At 40.2% G+C, this 17,160-nt stretch overlaps 1 non-coding gene and 1 pseudogene across 1 annotated transcript; one reads left to right on the top strand and one right to left on the bottom strand.

Moving 5' to 3' along the window:
• The first annotated feature begins 2,878 nt into the window (after positions 1-2,878).
• LOC148549173 (small nucleolar RNA R71) lies at positions 2,879-2,980 on the top strand (annotated as a pseudogene).
• Positions 2,981-11,878: 8,898 nt separating this feature from the next.
• On the bottom strand, positions 11,879-11,982 carry LOC148549172 (small nucleolar RNA R71). Its single transcript, XR_015898163.1, has one exon. It is a non-coding gene; the product is annotated as a small nucleolar RNA R71 (small nucleolar RNA).
• Positions 11,983-17,160: the final 5,178 nt, after the last annotated feature.

Genomic DNA, 17,160 nt, shown 5'->3' with positions numbered 1-17,160 from the left:
GGTGTGAAGTGTGAGAAATAGCACTTTGGTTGTGAAGGGGAAGTACAGACTAGGATTCACTTATATAGGGAAGTGAGGAGGAGATGAAAGGTGTGGATTGATGGGGTTGGTGTATGATGAACGGATGGGGTTTTGTATGGAATAAGTACAAGGATTACCAACTTTATGATGGGGTTGGTTCAGTTTCCAAGTTTGTTCTCCTTCCAATGTTGCATGGCAACCATTCCCCATGCATTTCCCCTTGAGACACGTGTGAAATATTCTCCTGTTGTGTTATCCGAACCTTCCTCATTTAATTCTCCAATCAATCCCCTTCAATGCTCCTTTCCTTTTTCCTATAAAAATAAAATAAGAAAAATCAATATCATTGGGAAATTAAACTTTATGGCTAGAATAATAAAGACAAAGAACTAGATTATTTTTTCATGAACACCAACTAACTAACTAACTGTGTATCCTTATATGCACATTGGTGGCACCTTGGGTGACACCAAACTTAGTTTGTAGCACTGTGATGAAAAAGTTTTGTTCAAGACTCCAAGACTAGCATGCTCTGAATTGCATTCATGCTCTCTCGGTATGCCTTGAACACTAAACTTATTCTTCACTATATACTGCATAATAAGGATTTCACTAAGTGTTTGTCAAGTTTGGGTTAGAATTCATGAATATTGACTTATTCACTATTTTCTAAAAGCATGTAAAACATGGGTTGCCTCCCATAAAGCGCTTCTTTAGCGTCACTAGCTTGACATTTCTCCTTTATCAGGGAGGTTGATAATGCTTCAAGTCCTCCCCTCTTGCTGTGGACCTATATCCATTGGTTGTATCAATGATCTCTACATGTTCCAAGGAGAGAACTCTGTTGATAGTGAAGACCTTAGGTAACTGCGATGGTACAGTGGGGAGATCAGGGGGGATATCTGGGAAGTAAGCTGAGATCACTTTATCCCCTGGAGAGAAGTCCTTGGTAGGGATCTTCTTGTTCCTCCACCTCCTTGGTACCTTCTTCTTTGTTCCTTGTGATATTGTCTTACTCTTTGTAACCTCCTCCTCTAAGGAAATGTGGTTACTGGTTTCATATGATTCTGGTGGTTTGGGTTCCTCCTGATTTTCTTTGAGCTGTGGCAATTGCTGTTTGCCTTGTTCATCAATCAAGGGAGTTCCCAGATGTGCTGGTTGTGCTTCAGTGCTTGTTTCTTCCTTTAGTATCTCACTGTGATCCTTCCTTGGTTCCTTGTTCTCTTGATCTGTTTCTTGTGAGTGTTTGAAAACAGTGAAGGTGAGCTGTTCATCATGGATCCTCAAGATTAGCTCCCCTTGCTCCACATCTATGAGTGCTCTAGCTGTAGCTAGGAATGGTCTTTCCAATATGATTGGGTGAGTGTGACTCTCTTCCATGTCCAATATGACAAAGTCTGTGGGAAGAAAGTATTTTCCAACCTTTATCAACACGTTTTCCACCACTCCTATTGCTTGTTTTTGAGTTTTATCAGCCAGCCTGATGACTACATCTGTGGGCATTATCTCATTGATTTGCAGCCTCTTCATAAGGGATAAGGGCATTAAGTTGATGCTTGCTCCCAAATCGCGGAGTGCTTTATCAAACATTGTTTCTCCTATGGCACAGGGGATGTGAAAACTCCCTGGGTCCTTTCTTTTTGTAGGCAACTCTGGTTGAATGAGGGCGCTGCACTCCTTGTTCATCACTATAGTATGGCCTCCCTTGAGTGAGCTTTTCCTGGAAAGCAGTTCCTTCATATACTTGATGTATGTAGGCATTTGTTGGATGGTCTTGATGAATGGTATATTTACATGCAGAGATGCAAACAAGTCAAGAAATCTTGAGTATATTCTCTTCTCCACAGCACCATTGAGTAGTTGGGGAAAGGGTGCATAGAGTCTCAGCAGCTCCTGTTGTGAGATTTTTGGTTCTTGGTGATCTTTTTCCTTCTTCTCTGCTGAGGTATCTCCAGGTTGTTCTGACGGCTTGTTTGGCTTGTCCTCAGTCTCCTTACCACTTATAGTGACCATCTTACAATCTTCCCATCTTACTTTCTTTGTTTCACCTCTCGAATTTTTCTCTGTGTCACTTGGGAATCCATCTATAGGTTTGGGAATCTGCTCAGAGAGATACCCCACTTGAGATTCCAACCTCTTGATGGTGTCTCCCTGGTTCTTAAAATTTGCTCGCACTTCCTCCTTGAACACCTTGTTGTCTTGGATCTCTTGGCATATGCCTTCAAGCAGGTTCTCAATCCTTGAGAGTCTTCATCAGATGATGGTAGGTTGGGATTGGAGGTAAAAGGATGAGGAGTGTTATTTTGGTTTTGATATGGGTGTGGAGAGGTGTTGTTATGGTGGTGTTGATATGTTCTCTGTGTGAATTGTTGGTGGGCTGCATTGTTGTTGGGGTTGTGACGTCTCTGATCTTGGCCTTGATCTTGTTGATTCCCCCACCCAAAGTTTGGGTGATTCCTCCAACCAGGGTTGTAGGTCTTGGAGTATGGGTCATGATTTTGTCTAGGTGAATTCCCAATGTAGTTGGCTTGCTCCTGCTCACTCTCTGCCTCTGCATTCACTCCCTCTTGGGTTGTTGATGAGGTGGTGATTGCTGCTACTTGGTTCCTCTCCATTTTCTTGGTGAGGTCAGCGCCAGCAGAGCATCTACATTGTTTAGCTCCATAACTCCTCTAGTGTTCCCTCTTTCGGAGGCATAGAAGTAGTCATTCTCTGCTACAGTTTCAATGACATCTATGGCCTCCTCAATGGTCTTCTTCTTGTTCAGAGATCCCCCGAATGAGTGGTCCACTGCTTTCTTTGATTCATAAGAAAGGCCTTCAAAGAAAATGTGTAGCTGCACCCATTCATTGAACATATCTGGTGAACACTTCCTTGTTAGGTCCTTAAACCTCTCCCATGCTTCATATAGAGTCTCACCATTCTGTTGCCTGAAAGTTTGAACCTCAGCTCTCAGCCTGTTGATTCTTTGAGGAGGATAGAATCTGGCTAAAAATGTTTTCACCACATCTTCCCAGGTTGTCAAACTCTCCTTAGGGAAGGATTCCAGCCATTTAGATGCCTTATCCTTGAGTGAGAAAGGGAACAAAAGTAGTCTATAGGTGTCAGGATGAACACCATTAGACTTCACAATATCGCATATCCTCAGGAAGGTGGTTAGATGTTGATTGGGGTCTTCTTGGATGCCTCCTCCGAATGAACAATTGTTCTGAACAAGGGTGATGAGCTGTGGTTTTAGTTCAAAGTTGTTGGCATGTATGGTTGGCTTTTGAATGCTACTCCCATAGTTTCCTGGGTTTGGGTTGATGTAGGAGTCTAGAACTCTTCTCTCTTGCCCAGCATGATTTGCTAGACCTTCTCTGCCATGGTTGTGAGCTTCTTCTTCATGATGGTTTTTCATATTCTCTTCCATGTTTGGTTCAAAGTATTCCTCCTCTTCCTCAGCACCCACTACTCTTTTTCCTCTTGCTTCCCTCCTTAGTCTAAGGAAGGTCCTCTCAGGTTCAGAATCAAAGGAAGTTGAAGCCCCGCTTCTCCTCCCTGTCATACAACCAACAAGGTACAAGCAAGGAAATAGATCCAGAAACTATTCTAAAAAAATTGCTATTAGTGTGAGTGATGCAATATATCAAACAGTTAGTGGGTGAGTGAAACAGAGTGTAAACAACTGAAATAAAGGGGTTAAAGAGATGGGAATACAAAACAACTGAAACCGAAAGTAAAGTGCTCAAACAGAAATTTAAATCAACAGAATAACAAATGCTCAATCTAGTGATCCTCCAACTTAATCATTGTTGATACAAAATCAATCCCCGGCAACGGCGCCATAAACTTAATACTCACAAAACTTGTCTCTCAACAAATTTTCTTCGGCAAGTGTACCGAATTTGTCGTCAAGTAAAAACTCACAATAGAGTGAGGTCGAATCCCACAGATTGAGCGAACCAGAATTTGATGTGATATTTACAGAAAATTAAATGGCGGGAAAGTAAATAGCAGAAACATTAAATGCTAAAAATAAAGAGCTGAATGTAAATGGCGGAAACTAAATTGCAGAATCTTAAACGGGAATGGGGTAATTGCTCATAAAAGTAAATGGCAGAAATTAAAGAGAATTGGTAAGATCAAAAATGGGGAGTTCATTGGGCTCAGGAGATGTTGCATTCTCCGGATCAAGTTCATTTTCATCTCTTCCTCAATCAATGCATTCGTTGATCTCCTTGGCAATCTTAAGTGATCGAATTCCAATTTCTTGGTAATTCAATCTCTCAAATCTTGATCAATAGCCAATTCCTTGGTCAATTGCTCATGAGAAGAGATGAAGTATGGTCACTGATTATACCACATGCATTTCCCAAATCAAATGTTGGTAGGATTATAGTCACATATCCATCCAAACCCAATTTGGTCCAACATGAGAAAGCATTTCTAGCATGATCTCTTCATTCCTCTTTCAAGGTTCAGAAGAGATCCAAGTATGAATAGCTTCTTTTCCAAGATAACTATCCAATTGGATGAAGATCGAAAGCTTTCTAGTAAAATCAAGAGAAAAGATAGAAGAAGGAGAATGAAAACTAATATTGATCCATCAAATTACAACAGAGCTCCCTAACCCAATGAAAGGGGTTTAGTTGTTCATAGCTCTGGAAAATGAAAACAAAGATGGAGAATACATGATGAAAGTAAAACTAGAAGTGCAGAGAAAGTAAAATACAGAGAGTAGTTCTATGCCAAAGGCTCCCTAAGGTTTCCAACCCCCTAACTAATTCAAAGCTACTCCTTTATATACTACTCTTCCGATCTTCTAGTTGGTTCTTCAAGTCTTGGGTATGGGCCTCTGAATCTTCAGTTTGAAGCAGTTATCCTTTTAATTGGGCCTAGCTTTTCTTTCTGAGAGAAAAGGTGAAGTAGGCAGGGACTTTGGCTCAGGACGTTAGTGGTGTCAACGTTAAGTGAAAGTGTGGGTTCGAGAATGTTAGTGACAGTCACCTTTTTCACTAACGTTCCTAACCCAAATATGATCACGTTGACTTCAACGTTAGTGGCACTAACGTGACCACTAACGTTGCCTCTTGGTCCTTCGCACACGTTATTGGGACTTACCTTTCCTAATAACGTGGAGAGTCATCACTTGTCCCTACGTTAGAGTCCACGTTAACTAGGTTAACGTGGCTTCTAACGTAGTAGTGCCAATTCTTCGAGAACGTTAGTGACACTTACCTTTGTCACTAACATTCCAATGTGCCCCTATTTCCCACGTTAGAATCCACGTTAACTAAGTTAACGTGGCTACTAACGTAGTCATGCTAGCCATCTCCAACGTTAGTGACAAAGGTGAGTGTCACTAACGTTGGCTCATCATCTCTTTATCCACGTTAGCTTCCACGTTAACTAAGTTAACGTGGGAGTTAATGCTGCTCATGGTGGCTCTTGGTGGTTCACGTCAACGTTAGTGACAAAGGTAAGTGTCACTAACGTTGTCTTCTCTTTTGCTTCTTAACGTTAGAGTCCACGTTAACTAAGTTAACGTGGCTCTTAACGTGGCCACTTATGAGCTTGGTCCAACGTTAGTGACAAAGGTAAGTGTCACTAACCTTGGTTCCATTTTCTTTCTTCCACGTTAGAGTTCACGTTAACTTAGTTAACGTGACTCTTAACATGGGTTATGATGGCTTCGAGGGCGTTATTGGCGATTACTTTTCTCATTAACATTACAAGCTAGCTCCCATTCCACGTTAGTGGTCACGTTAGTTAGACTACCGTGGCTGCTAACGTGGTTCTTCCTTGCTTCCTTTGTCCTGAAATCAAGCAATAAAGTGCATCAAAGTTCTAGTCCAAGTCATGAGTCGTGCATCATCCAATTTGTCATATAATTCATGCAAAATTCTCATGAAATCATGTAAAGTGCACAATGTATGCTTGAATCAAGATGTAAGTGAATATCTACCCAAAACTAGCTTATTTTCTAAGAAAATGCATGAAACTACCTTAAAAACAGTAAATAAAAGGTCAGTGAAACTGGCCAAAATGCCCTGGCATCACAACATTAAACTTAAAGCTTGCTTGTCCCTAAGCAAGTACTGGAACAAGAGAATGATGAATGGAATGCCAAGAGAAATGAGTCATTCTTGTGGAAGTCATGTTCCTGGTTTTATGGTGGTTCCATGCAGAGCAACTTAGGTTCATTCCTTCACTGGCTTTCAGACCTTCATCATGTTCTAGAATACTCACTTGATTGCATCCCATGAGACTTTTATTCATTGATCCTTTTGTTGTCATTTCAAGGCTTATTTGTGTTCTTAGGCTAAGTGCTCTGTAAGGGGGCAACTCTTTAGAATAAGCTTTCAGCCAACACTCCCAAACCAGTTGGTTCAAGGTGCTAGGTGTTGAAGCACCCCTAAGGACTTACTTCCTCAAGTCTCTCCCCCATACATACACACCACAGGTACATGGTTTGTTTATTTTCTTTCCTTGAGGTCTTGGTGTCCAGCACCTCTTTAGGTTACTAAATGTTCTGTAGTAAAGATTGCTCTTGATAGTGGACTTTCAGCTGATAATCCCGGGTTAGTTAACCCAAGTTACCAGGTGATAAAGCACCCCTGAGAGCTTAGTAATCCAAGCAGATCCTTGGTACAGGAACACCACAGACACATCCCTCAAGACTCAAACCCTTGGTGCCTAGCCTCTTTTCTTGCTATTTTTCTTTTATTCTTCAACTTTGATTGTTCTTTCCCTTTTTCTTATTAGGATCTTGTTATTTAGCTAGTCTCATGGGGTGTGTTCAAGCATATGATTCATGACAGATAGTTGTCTTCCCACCTTGTGGTTGAACCAACTTAGCTAACTTATGACCACACCACAAACTCAGGAACTTATTCCATAGTATGAACTCCACTCTGGTCTTTTATAAAACACTCATTCTCTTTTCATTTGATTCAAAAGGACAAGCATACAATTAAGTAAGGGAATGATGCAGTAATGACATTCAGACTAGAAAACACAGCCCTAATCAACAAAAAGTTTAAAAGACAGAATTGAAAAAGGTTCAAACTAACATGGAAGCATGTTCTATTTCATACAAGATCTTCCTTATTTAAAGCATAGAAAAAGATGGACCAAAGAAGGAACTCCACCACCTTTTACTCATGTGGTTGCCCATGCTCCCCTCCTTGTTTGTCTTCCTTGTGTCCTCTTGCATTTCCTCGCATCCGTGCCAATCTTGCTTGCTTCCAATCCTCAAGTACCTTCCTCACTGATTTATGACTCTCTTCCACCCTTTGTATTTCTTCTCTTGCTAATTCATCCTTCATTTCTTCATACCTTGCGATTCCCGGATGCAATATAGGTAGCTATCCTACTAAGTATCCGAGCCTGGTGATAAACCACTATTTTATGGGTTATATTGTGTTTAATTGTGTGGCTTTATCATGATCCTTACCCACTTATTCATTAAATTAGCATGAAATTATAATTCCTTCCTGAATTTATAACATGTTTGAAAACTGCTTCCTAGAGACTTTAATTATGTAATTTTAATTCTCCTTTATTCCATTCGATACCGTGATCTGTGTGTTGAATGTTTCAGACTTTATAGGGCATGAACGAGTTGGAGATTGGAAAGGAAGCTAGCAAAAATGGAAGCAACACAAGAATTTGAGGAGATAACCAGCGAGAAGTGACGCGGTCGCATAGCTCACGCGACCGCGCGAAGGAGAGCAAATCGCAGTGACGCGGTCGCATAGCTCACGCGGCCGCGCGGATTGGAAAAGCTCAAGCGACGCGGTAGCGTGGACGACGTGATCGCATGATATTTGCGATCTGCATAATATGCAGAATTCGCTGGGGGCGATTTTGGACCTTATTTCGACCCAGTTTTCGGCCCGAAACAGCAGACTAGAGCCAGAGAATATGCAGAAACAAGGGAGAACATTCATTCTACACAGTTTTCAGTTTTAGATCTAGTTTTACTCCCTTAGGTTTCTCTCTCTAGGTTTAAGAATTTTAATTTTCATTGGTCTTAGGATTGGAACATTGAGAAGAGTTATTTCCTCATCAAGACTTCGTCATTCTAGTTCGTTCTCTTAACTTGGTTTTATTCTTCCATGTTCTTTGCTTTGTTCAATTTTGTCATTTGAATACTTTCATGATTATTTAGTACAAGAATTATTTCTTTCATTTTAATTTATTTTCCATTCCAATAATCATGTCTTCTTTTAATTCCCTTTCATGTGTTATGGGTTTATTATTTACAATGATGAGTAGTTCCCTCACTTGATGGGGAGTTGATTGAAAGGAACTCTTGAGTTGGAAGGATTGAAAGAAAATTTGTAATTGGGTTAACTGTTGGATTGTTATCTAATCACTAACACCAACCCCTTTGAACTAAGTGGGTTGCAACTCGTGAACAGATCTAGCATTCCAACTTGTTTGACTTTCCTTTACCTAGTAAAGGATAACTAAACAGAACAACCATTAATTATAAATTAATCTTGAAATCATCCCATCAATAATAGAGATTCCAACTAATCGACTCCCAGTCAAGGCTTTTATTCATATTATTTGAATTTTCTCAATTTAATTTTCCACCTACTGATGCCAGGGCATTTTGGCCAGTTTCACTGACCTTTTCTTTACTGTTTTTAGGATAGTTTCATGCATTTTCTTAGGAAATAAGCTAGTTTTGGGTAGATATTCACTTACACCTTGATTTAAGCATACATTGTGCATTTTACATGATTTAATGAGGATTTTGCATGAGTTTAGTGACAAATTGTATTCTGCATTACCCATGACTTGGACTAGAACTTTGATGCACTCTATTGCCTGATTTCAGGACCAAAGGATGCAAGGAATGGGAGGTAACTTGCAAAGTTAATGAGAAAAGTGACTGCCAATGACGCTCTCGAAGCCATCATTACCCACGTTAAGAGTCACGTTAACTAAGTTAACGTGAACTCTAATGTGAAGAAGGGAATTTGAGCCAACGTTAGTGACACTTAACATTATCACTAACGTTGGCCAATGCTCACAAGTGGCCACGTTAGAGTCCACGTTAACTTAGCTAACGTGGCCTCTAACGTTAAAAGGGGGAAAGGAAGCAAACGTTAGTGACATTCAATATTGTCACTAACGTTGGCCTAAGTGCACAATGCCACGTTAACTCCCAGGTTAACTTGGTTAACGTGGAAGCTAACGTGAATAGGCAAGAGTGGTCGACAACGTTAGTGACACCCAACATTGTCACTAACGTTGGAAGCAACCACACAACCCCAAGGAGCCACGTTAACTTTCACGTTAACTTAGTTAACGTGGAGGCTAACGTGAGAGAAGAAGGTGATGGCCAACGTTAGTGACACTCAACATTGTCACTAACGTTGGAAGGAGCTACACAAGCCACTATGAGCCACGTTAACTCCCACGTTAACTTAGTTAACGTGGAAGCTAACGTGGATGAGTGAATGATGAGCCAACGTTAGTGACACTCAACATTGTCACTAACGTTGGGGATGGCTAAGCATGGCCATGTTATAAGCCACGTTAACCTAGTTAACGTGGATTCTAACGTGAGACATGGGGGCACATTGGAATGTTAGTGACAATGTTGAATGTCACTAACGTTCTCGAAGGATGGCAAGCCCACGTTAAAGAGCCACGTTAACTAAGTTGACGTGGGCTCTAACGTAGGAGCAATGAGGGCTTTTCAACGTTATTGGGAAAGTTAAGTCCCAATAACGTGTGCGAAGGACCTAGAGGCAACGTTGGTGGCAACGTTTGTGCCACTAACGTTGAGGTTAACGTGGCTTTTACTTAGGAACGTTAGTGAGAAAGTTGATTGTCACTAACGTTCTCGAACTCATATTTTCACTAAACGTTAACAACCCTAACGTCCTGAGCTAAAATCTCTGCCCACTTCACACTTTCTCTCTGCAAGTAAAGCCAAGCCCAAATGAAGAAGAGAACTGCTTCAAACTCAAGATCCAAAGGCCCAAGACTTGAAGAGCCAACTAGCAGATGAGAAGAGTAGTATATATAGGAGTAGCTTTGAATTATTTTGGAGAGTTGCTGGGAGTTGGAAAATAGCATAGAACTACTTCCTGTATTTTACTTTCTCTGCTCTTCTAGTTTTCATCATGTATTATCCATCTTTGTTTTCACTTTCCAGAGCTATGAACAACTAAACCCCTTTCATTAGGTTAGGGAGCTCTATTGTAATTTGATGGATCAATACTAGTTTTCATTATTCTTCTTCTATCTTTTCTCTTGATTTTACTCGAAAGCTTTCGATCTTCATCCAATTGGGTAGTTATCTTGGAAAAGAAACTATTCATACTTGGATCTCTTCTGAACCTTGGAAGAGGAATGAAGAGATCAAGCTAGAAATTCTTTCTCATGCTGGACCAAATTGGGTTTGGATGGATATGTGACTATAATCCTCTCAATGCTTGATTTGGAAAATGCATGTGGTATAATCAGTGACCATACTTCATCTCTTCTCATGAGCAATTGACCAAGGAATTGGCTATTGATCAAGATTTGAGAGATTGAATTACAAGAAATTGTAATTCAATCACTTAAGATTGCCAAGGAGATCAATGAGTGCATTGATTGAGGAAGAGATGTAAATGAGATTGATCCAGAGAATGCAACATCTCCTAAGCCCAATGAACTCCCCATTTCTGATCTTACCCATTCTCTTTAAATTCTGTCATTTACATTTATGAGCAATTCCCCCATTTCCATTTAAGATTCTGCAATTTACTTTCTGCCATTTACTTTCCCGCATTTAACTTTCTGCAATTCTCAACTCAATTTCTGATTCGCCCAACTAGAACATTCCTCTAATTAAAGTTGTTTGATCAATCAATCCTTGTGGGATTTGACCTCACTCTATTGTGAGTTTTTACTTGACGACAAATTCGGTACACTTGCCGAAGGAAATTTGTTATAAGACAAGTTTTCCGTGCATCAAGTTTATGGCGCCATTGCCGGGGATTGATTGTGCATCAACAATGATTAGATTGGAGGATAACTAGATTGAGCATTTTATTTTTGTTTGATTTAAATTTCTGTTTGAGTTAATTACTTCCTGTTTTAGTTAATTTCTTCCCTTCCCCCTATTTTTTTCCTTTTTTTTTGTTATTTACATTTCATCTCACTAACCCACTAACTGTTTGATATATTGCATCACTCACACTAACAGTAATTCTGACAGATATACTTTCTGCACCTATTCTCTTTGCTTGTACTTGTTGGTTGTATGACAGGGAGAAGAAGCAGGGCTTCAACTTCCTTTGATTCTGAACCTGAGAGAACCTTCCTTAGACTAAGGAGGGAGGCAAGAGACAAACGTGTAGTTGGTGCTGAAGAAGAGGAGGAACACTTTGAGGAATACTTTGAACCAAACATGGAAGAAAACATGGAAAACCATCATGAAGAAGAGGCTCACAACCATGGCGGAAGAGGTCGAGCAAATCATACTGGGGAGGATAGAAGAATTTTAGGCTCTTATATCAATCCAAACCCAGGAAACTGTGGAAGTAGCATTAAAAAGCCAAACATCCAGGCCAACAATTTTGAACTGAAGCCACAGCTCATCACCCTTGTGCAGAACAACTGTTCGTTCGGAGGAAGTGTCCAAGAGGACCCAAATCAACATTTAACCACCTTCCTGAGAATATGTGACACAGTGAAGTCTAATGGTGTTCATCCTGACACCTATAGACTGCTTTTATTTCCATTCTCACTCAGGGATAAGGCAGCCAAGTGGCTGGAATCTTTCCCAAGGGAAAACTTGACAACTTGGGAAGACGTGGTGAACAAATTCTTAGCAAGATTTTACCCCCCTCAAAGAATCAATAGGCTGAGAGCTGAGGTCCAAACCTTCAGGCAACAAGATGGTGAGACTCTATATGAAGCATGGGAGAGGTTTAAAGACCTGACAAGGAGGTGTCCACCTGACATGTTCAACGAATGGGTGCAACTGCACATTTTCTATGAAGGGCTCTCTTATGAGTCAAAGAAGGCCGTAGACCATTCATCCGGAGGATCTTTGAACAAGAAGAAAACCATTGAGGAGGCTATAGATGTCATTGAAACAGTAGCAGAGAACGACTACTTCTATGCTTCTGAAAGAGGGAACACAAGAGGAATAATGGAGCTAAACAATGTAGATGCTTTGTTGGCCCAAAACAAGCTCATTATCCAACAGCTGGCTGACCTCACCAAGAAGATGGAGAGGAACCAAGTAGCAGCAATCTCCACTTCATCAACAACCCAAGAAGGAGTGAATGAAGAAGCAGAGGGTAGTCAGGAGCAAGCCAACTACATTGGGAATTCACCTAGGCAGAACCATGATCCTTACTCCAAGAATTACAACCCTGGATGGAGGAATCACCCAAACTTTGGGTGGGGAAATCAACAAGACCAAAGCCTTGATCAAAGACACCCAAATCCAAACAATTTCACATCTAGACCATATCAACACCCCAATAACAACACCTCTCCACATTCATATCAAGGCCAGAACAACCCTCCTCAACCTGAACTATCATCATTTGATGAAAGAATCTCAAGGATTGAAAATCTACTTGAAGGCATATGCAAGGATATCCAAGACAACAAGGTGTTCAAGGAGGAAGTGCGAGCCAGTTTCCCAAACCGACAGATGGATTCCCAAGTGACACAGAGAAGAATCCTAGAGGTGAAACAAAGAAAGTAAGATGGGAAGATTGCAAGATGGTCACTATAAGTGATAAGGAGACTGAGGACAAGCCAAGCAAGCTGTCAGAACAACCTGAAGATACCTCAACAGAGAAGGAAGAAAAAGAATACCAAGAACCAGAAATATCAAAACAGGAGCTGCTGAGACTCTATGCACCTTTTCCCCAACTGCTCAATGGTGCTGTGGAGAAGAGAATATACTCAAGGTTTCTTGACTTGTTTGCATCTTTGCATGTGAACATATGATGAGCGGATATTTTATACGCTTTTTGGGGTTAATTTCATATAGTTTTTAGTGTGTTTTAGTTAGTTTTTAGTTTATTTTCAGTAGATTTTAGGCAAAATTTATATTTCTGGACTTTACTATGAGTTTATGTGTTTTTCTGTGATTTCAGGTATTTTCTGGCTGAAATCGAGGGAGCTGAGCAAAAATCTGATTCAGGCTGAAAAAGGACTGCTGATGCTGTTGGATTCTAACCTCCCTGCACTCAAAGTGGATTTTCTGGAGCTATAGACCTTTAAATGGCGTGCTTCCAATTGCGTTGGAAAGTAAACATCCAGGGCTTTCCAGCAATATATAATAGTCCATACTTTGCTCAAGGATAGATGACGTAAACTGGCGTTCAACGCCAGTTCCATGCTGCTGTCTGGCGTCCAGCGCCAGAAACAAGTTAGGAGTTGGAGTTCAACGCAAGAATTGGATCCAAAGCTGGCGTTGAACGCCCAAAACAGCCTTATGCACGTGAAAAGCTTTAGTCTCAGCCCCAGCACACACCAAGTGGGCCCCAGAAGTGGATTTCTGCACCATTTATCATAGTTTACTCATTTTCTGTAAACCTAGGTTACTAGTTTAGTATTTAAACAACTTTTAGAGATTTATTTTGTATCTCATGACATTTTTAGATCTGAACTTTGTACATTTTGATGGCATGAGTCTCTAAACTCCATTGTTGGGGGTGAAGAGCTCTGCTGTGCCTCGATGAGTTAATGCCAGTATTTCTGTTTTCTATTCAATCATGTTTGTTCTTATCTAAGATATTCATTTGCGCCTTATTATGATGAATGTGATGATCTGTGACACTCATCACCATTCTCAACCTATGAACGTGTGCCTGACAACCACCTCCGTTCTACATTAGATTGAATGAGTATCTCTTAGATTCCTTAATCGGAATCTCCGTGGTATAAGCTTGAATCCATTGGCAGCATCCTTGAGAATCCGGAAAGTCTAAACCTTGTCTGTGGTATTCCTAGTAGGATTCTGGGATTGGATGACTGTGACGAGCTTCAAACTCGCGAGTGCTGGGCGTAGTGACAGACGCAAAAGGATAGCGAATCCTATTCCGGTATGATCGAGAACCTACAGATGATTAGCCGTGCGGTGACAACGCACCTGGACCATTTTCACTGAAAGGAAGGATGGTAGCCATTGACAACGGTGATCCTCCAACACACAGCTTGCCATAGGAGGGACGTGCGTGCGTGAAGAAGAAGATAGAGAGAAAGCAGAGATTCAAAAGGCAAAGCATCTCCAAAACTCCAACATATTCTCATTTATTGCATAACAAGTAACCTTTAATTCATGCTCTCTTGTTCATTTGCAAGTCAATTGATAGCCACTAATTAATATCCTGACTAAGAGTTGCAAGATAACCATAGCTTGCTTCAAGCCAACAATCTCCGTGGGATCGACCCTTACTCACGTAAGGTATTACTTGGACGACCCAGTGCACTTGCTGGTTAGTTGTGCGGAATTACATAGTGTGAAGTAATTTTCGTGCACCAAGTTTTTGGCGCCGTTGCCGGGGATTGTTTGAGTTTGGACAACTGACGGTTTATTTTGTTGCTTAGATTAGGAAAACTTTTTCTTTTTGGTTTAGAGTCTTTTATTATTTATACATTGTTAAAATTCTTTAAATTTATAGCTCAATTAGTTAGAGTGTGGTGCTTATGTTCTTGGTAATTGGCTATCCTAGTTTTTAAAATCTTTTTCAAAAATAATTTTTCTTTGAATAAATCTTGTGCCAAACTCTAAGTTTGGTGTTCTTTCTTCATGTTCTTGTGTTCTTGTGAGTCTTCAAAGTGTTCTTGAGTTTTCCTTGTGTCTTGATCTTAAAATTTTTAAGTTTGGTGTTCCTTGGTGTTTTCCCTCCAAAATTTTCAAAAACTAGGAGCATTAGATCTAAAAATTTTAAATCTTGTGCTATTTTATTGTTTTTCTCTTTCCTCACTAAATTCAAAAATATCTTTTCTCTCTATTTTTAAAACAAATTTTCGAAAATTATTTTTAAAAAAAATTCAGATTTTTTTTTCAAAATTTAAAATCTTTTCCAAATCATATCTTTTTCAAAACTTCCTAACCACTTTCTCTCTCCTCATTTTTTTCGAAAATCTTCACCTATTTTTATTTATTTTGTTTTAATTTATTTTATTTTCGAAATAATTAAATAAATAAATAAATAAATAAAAATAAATATTTTTTTATCATCTCCCTTTCTCCATCATGGATCTAAGTGGAAATGAACAGTCCAGGAGGACTCTGGGGTCATATGCTAATCCCTCTACTGCTTCATATGGGAGTAGTATCTACATACCTTCCATTGGAGTCAGTAGCTTTGAGTTGAATCCTCAGCTCATTATCATAATGCAGCAAAGCTGCCAGTATTCTGGTCTTCCACAGGAAGAACCTACAGAGTTTCTGGCACAGTTTTTACAAATTGCTGACACAGTACATGATAAGGAAGTAGATCAGGATGTCTACAGATTATTACTGTTTTCATTTGCTGTAAAAGACCAAGCCAAGAGGTGGTTAAATAACCAACCTAAGGCTAGCATAAGGACATGGAAACAGCTGACAGAAAAATTCCTGAATCAATACTTTCCTCCAAAACGGTGACACAACTAAGGCTGGACATCCAAGGCTTTAAACAAGGAGATAATGAATCTCTTTATGATGCCTGGGAGAGATATAGAGAGATGCTACGAAAATGCCCCTCTAAAATGTTTTCAGAGTGGGTTCAGTTAGACATCTTCTATTATGGGCTTATAGAAAGAGCTCAGATCTCTTTAGATTGCTCAGCTGGTGGATCTATCCACATGAGAAAGACAATTGAAGAAGCTTAAGAGCTCATTGATACAGTTGCTAGAAATCAGCATCTGTACTTAAGCAGTGACCCTTCCATGAAAGAAGAGGCTAAAACAGTAACTGTTGAACTCAGTCCTGTAGAGCAAGCTGCTAAATTCAATCAGCAATTGGATTTTCTAACAAAGCAGTTAGCTGAATTCAAGGATAAACTACAAGAGACAAGGATGGCTAATATAAACATGGAAGTATAATTAAAGCAAACAAGGCAGTAGCTGTCAAAACAAATAACAGAAGAATGCCAAGTAGTTCAACTAAGAAGTGGGAAAGCACTAACTACACCACTTCAAAGCAGCAGGAAACCAAGAAATGAGCAAACCACCCAAAATCCATCTGAGGACAGTAAGAGGCCAGGGAAAAATAATTCTGGCGCTAAAATGCCAAAAGTTGGGTGGAAGGCTGGCGCTGAACGCCCTCAGGACTGGCGTTCAACGCCAGAAACAAGCAAGGATCTGGCGTTGAACGCCCAAAAGAGGCACAGTTCTGGCGTTCAAACGCCAGGAACAGATGAGGAGCTGGTGTCTAACGTCACTCCAGCTTCTAACTCTGGCACTCAATTGCCAGTGAGGGATCAGACACACATAAGTGCTGATAACAACCCATCTAAAAAGGTTTCTTCAACCACTTCTGTAGGAAATAAACTTACAGCAACTAAGGTTGAGGAATATAGAGCCAAGATACCTTATCCTCAAAAATTCTTCTAAGAGGAGCAGGATAAGCAATTTGCTCACTTTGCAGATTATCTCAGGACTCTTGAAATAAAGATTCTATTTGCAGAGGCACTAGAGCAAATACCTTCTTATGCCAAGTTCATGAAAGAGATCTTGAGTCATAAGAAGGATTGGAGAGAAACTGAAAGAGTTCTCCTCACTGAAGAATGCAATGCAGTCATTCTGAAAAGCTTTCCTGAAAAGCTTAAAGACCCTGGGAGTTTTTTGATACCATGCACATTAGAAGGTAATTGCACCAAGACAGATTTATGTGATCTTGGGGCAAGCATCAACCTAATACCTGCATCCACTATCAGAAAGCTTGGTTTAACTGAAGAAGTTAAACCAACCCGGATATGTCTCCAACTTGCTGATGGCTCCATTAAATACCCGTCAGGCGTGATTGAAGACATGATTGTCAGAGTTGGGCCATTCGCCTTTCCCACTGACTTTGTAGTGCTGGAAATGGAGGAGCAGAAGAGTGCTACTCTCATTCTAGGAAGACCCTTCCTAGCAACTGGACGAACTCTCATTGATGTCCAAGAGGGGAAATAACCCTGAGAGTCA

The sequence above is a fragment of the Arachis ipaensis genome, chromosome B8 (assembly GCF_059453495.1).
Source record: "Arachis ipaensis isolate K30076 ecotype BB chromosome B8, ASM5945349v1, whole genome shotgun sequence".
Taxonomy (NCBI): Eukaryota; Viridiplantae; Streptophyta; class Magnoliopsida; order Fabales; family Fabaceae; genus Arachis; species Arachis ipaensis.
Note: the sequence above shows the minus strand (reverse complement) of the source record. Positions and strands in the feature narration are given on the sequence as shown.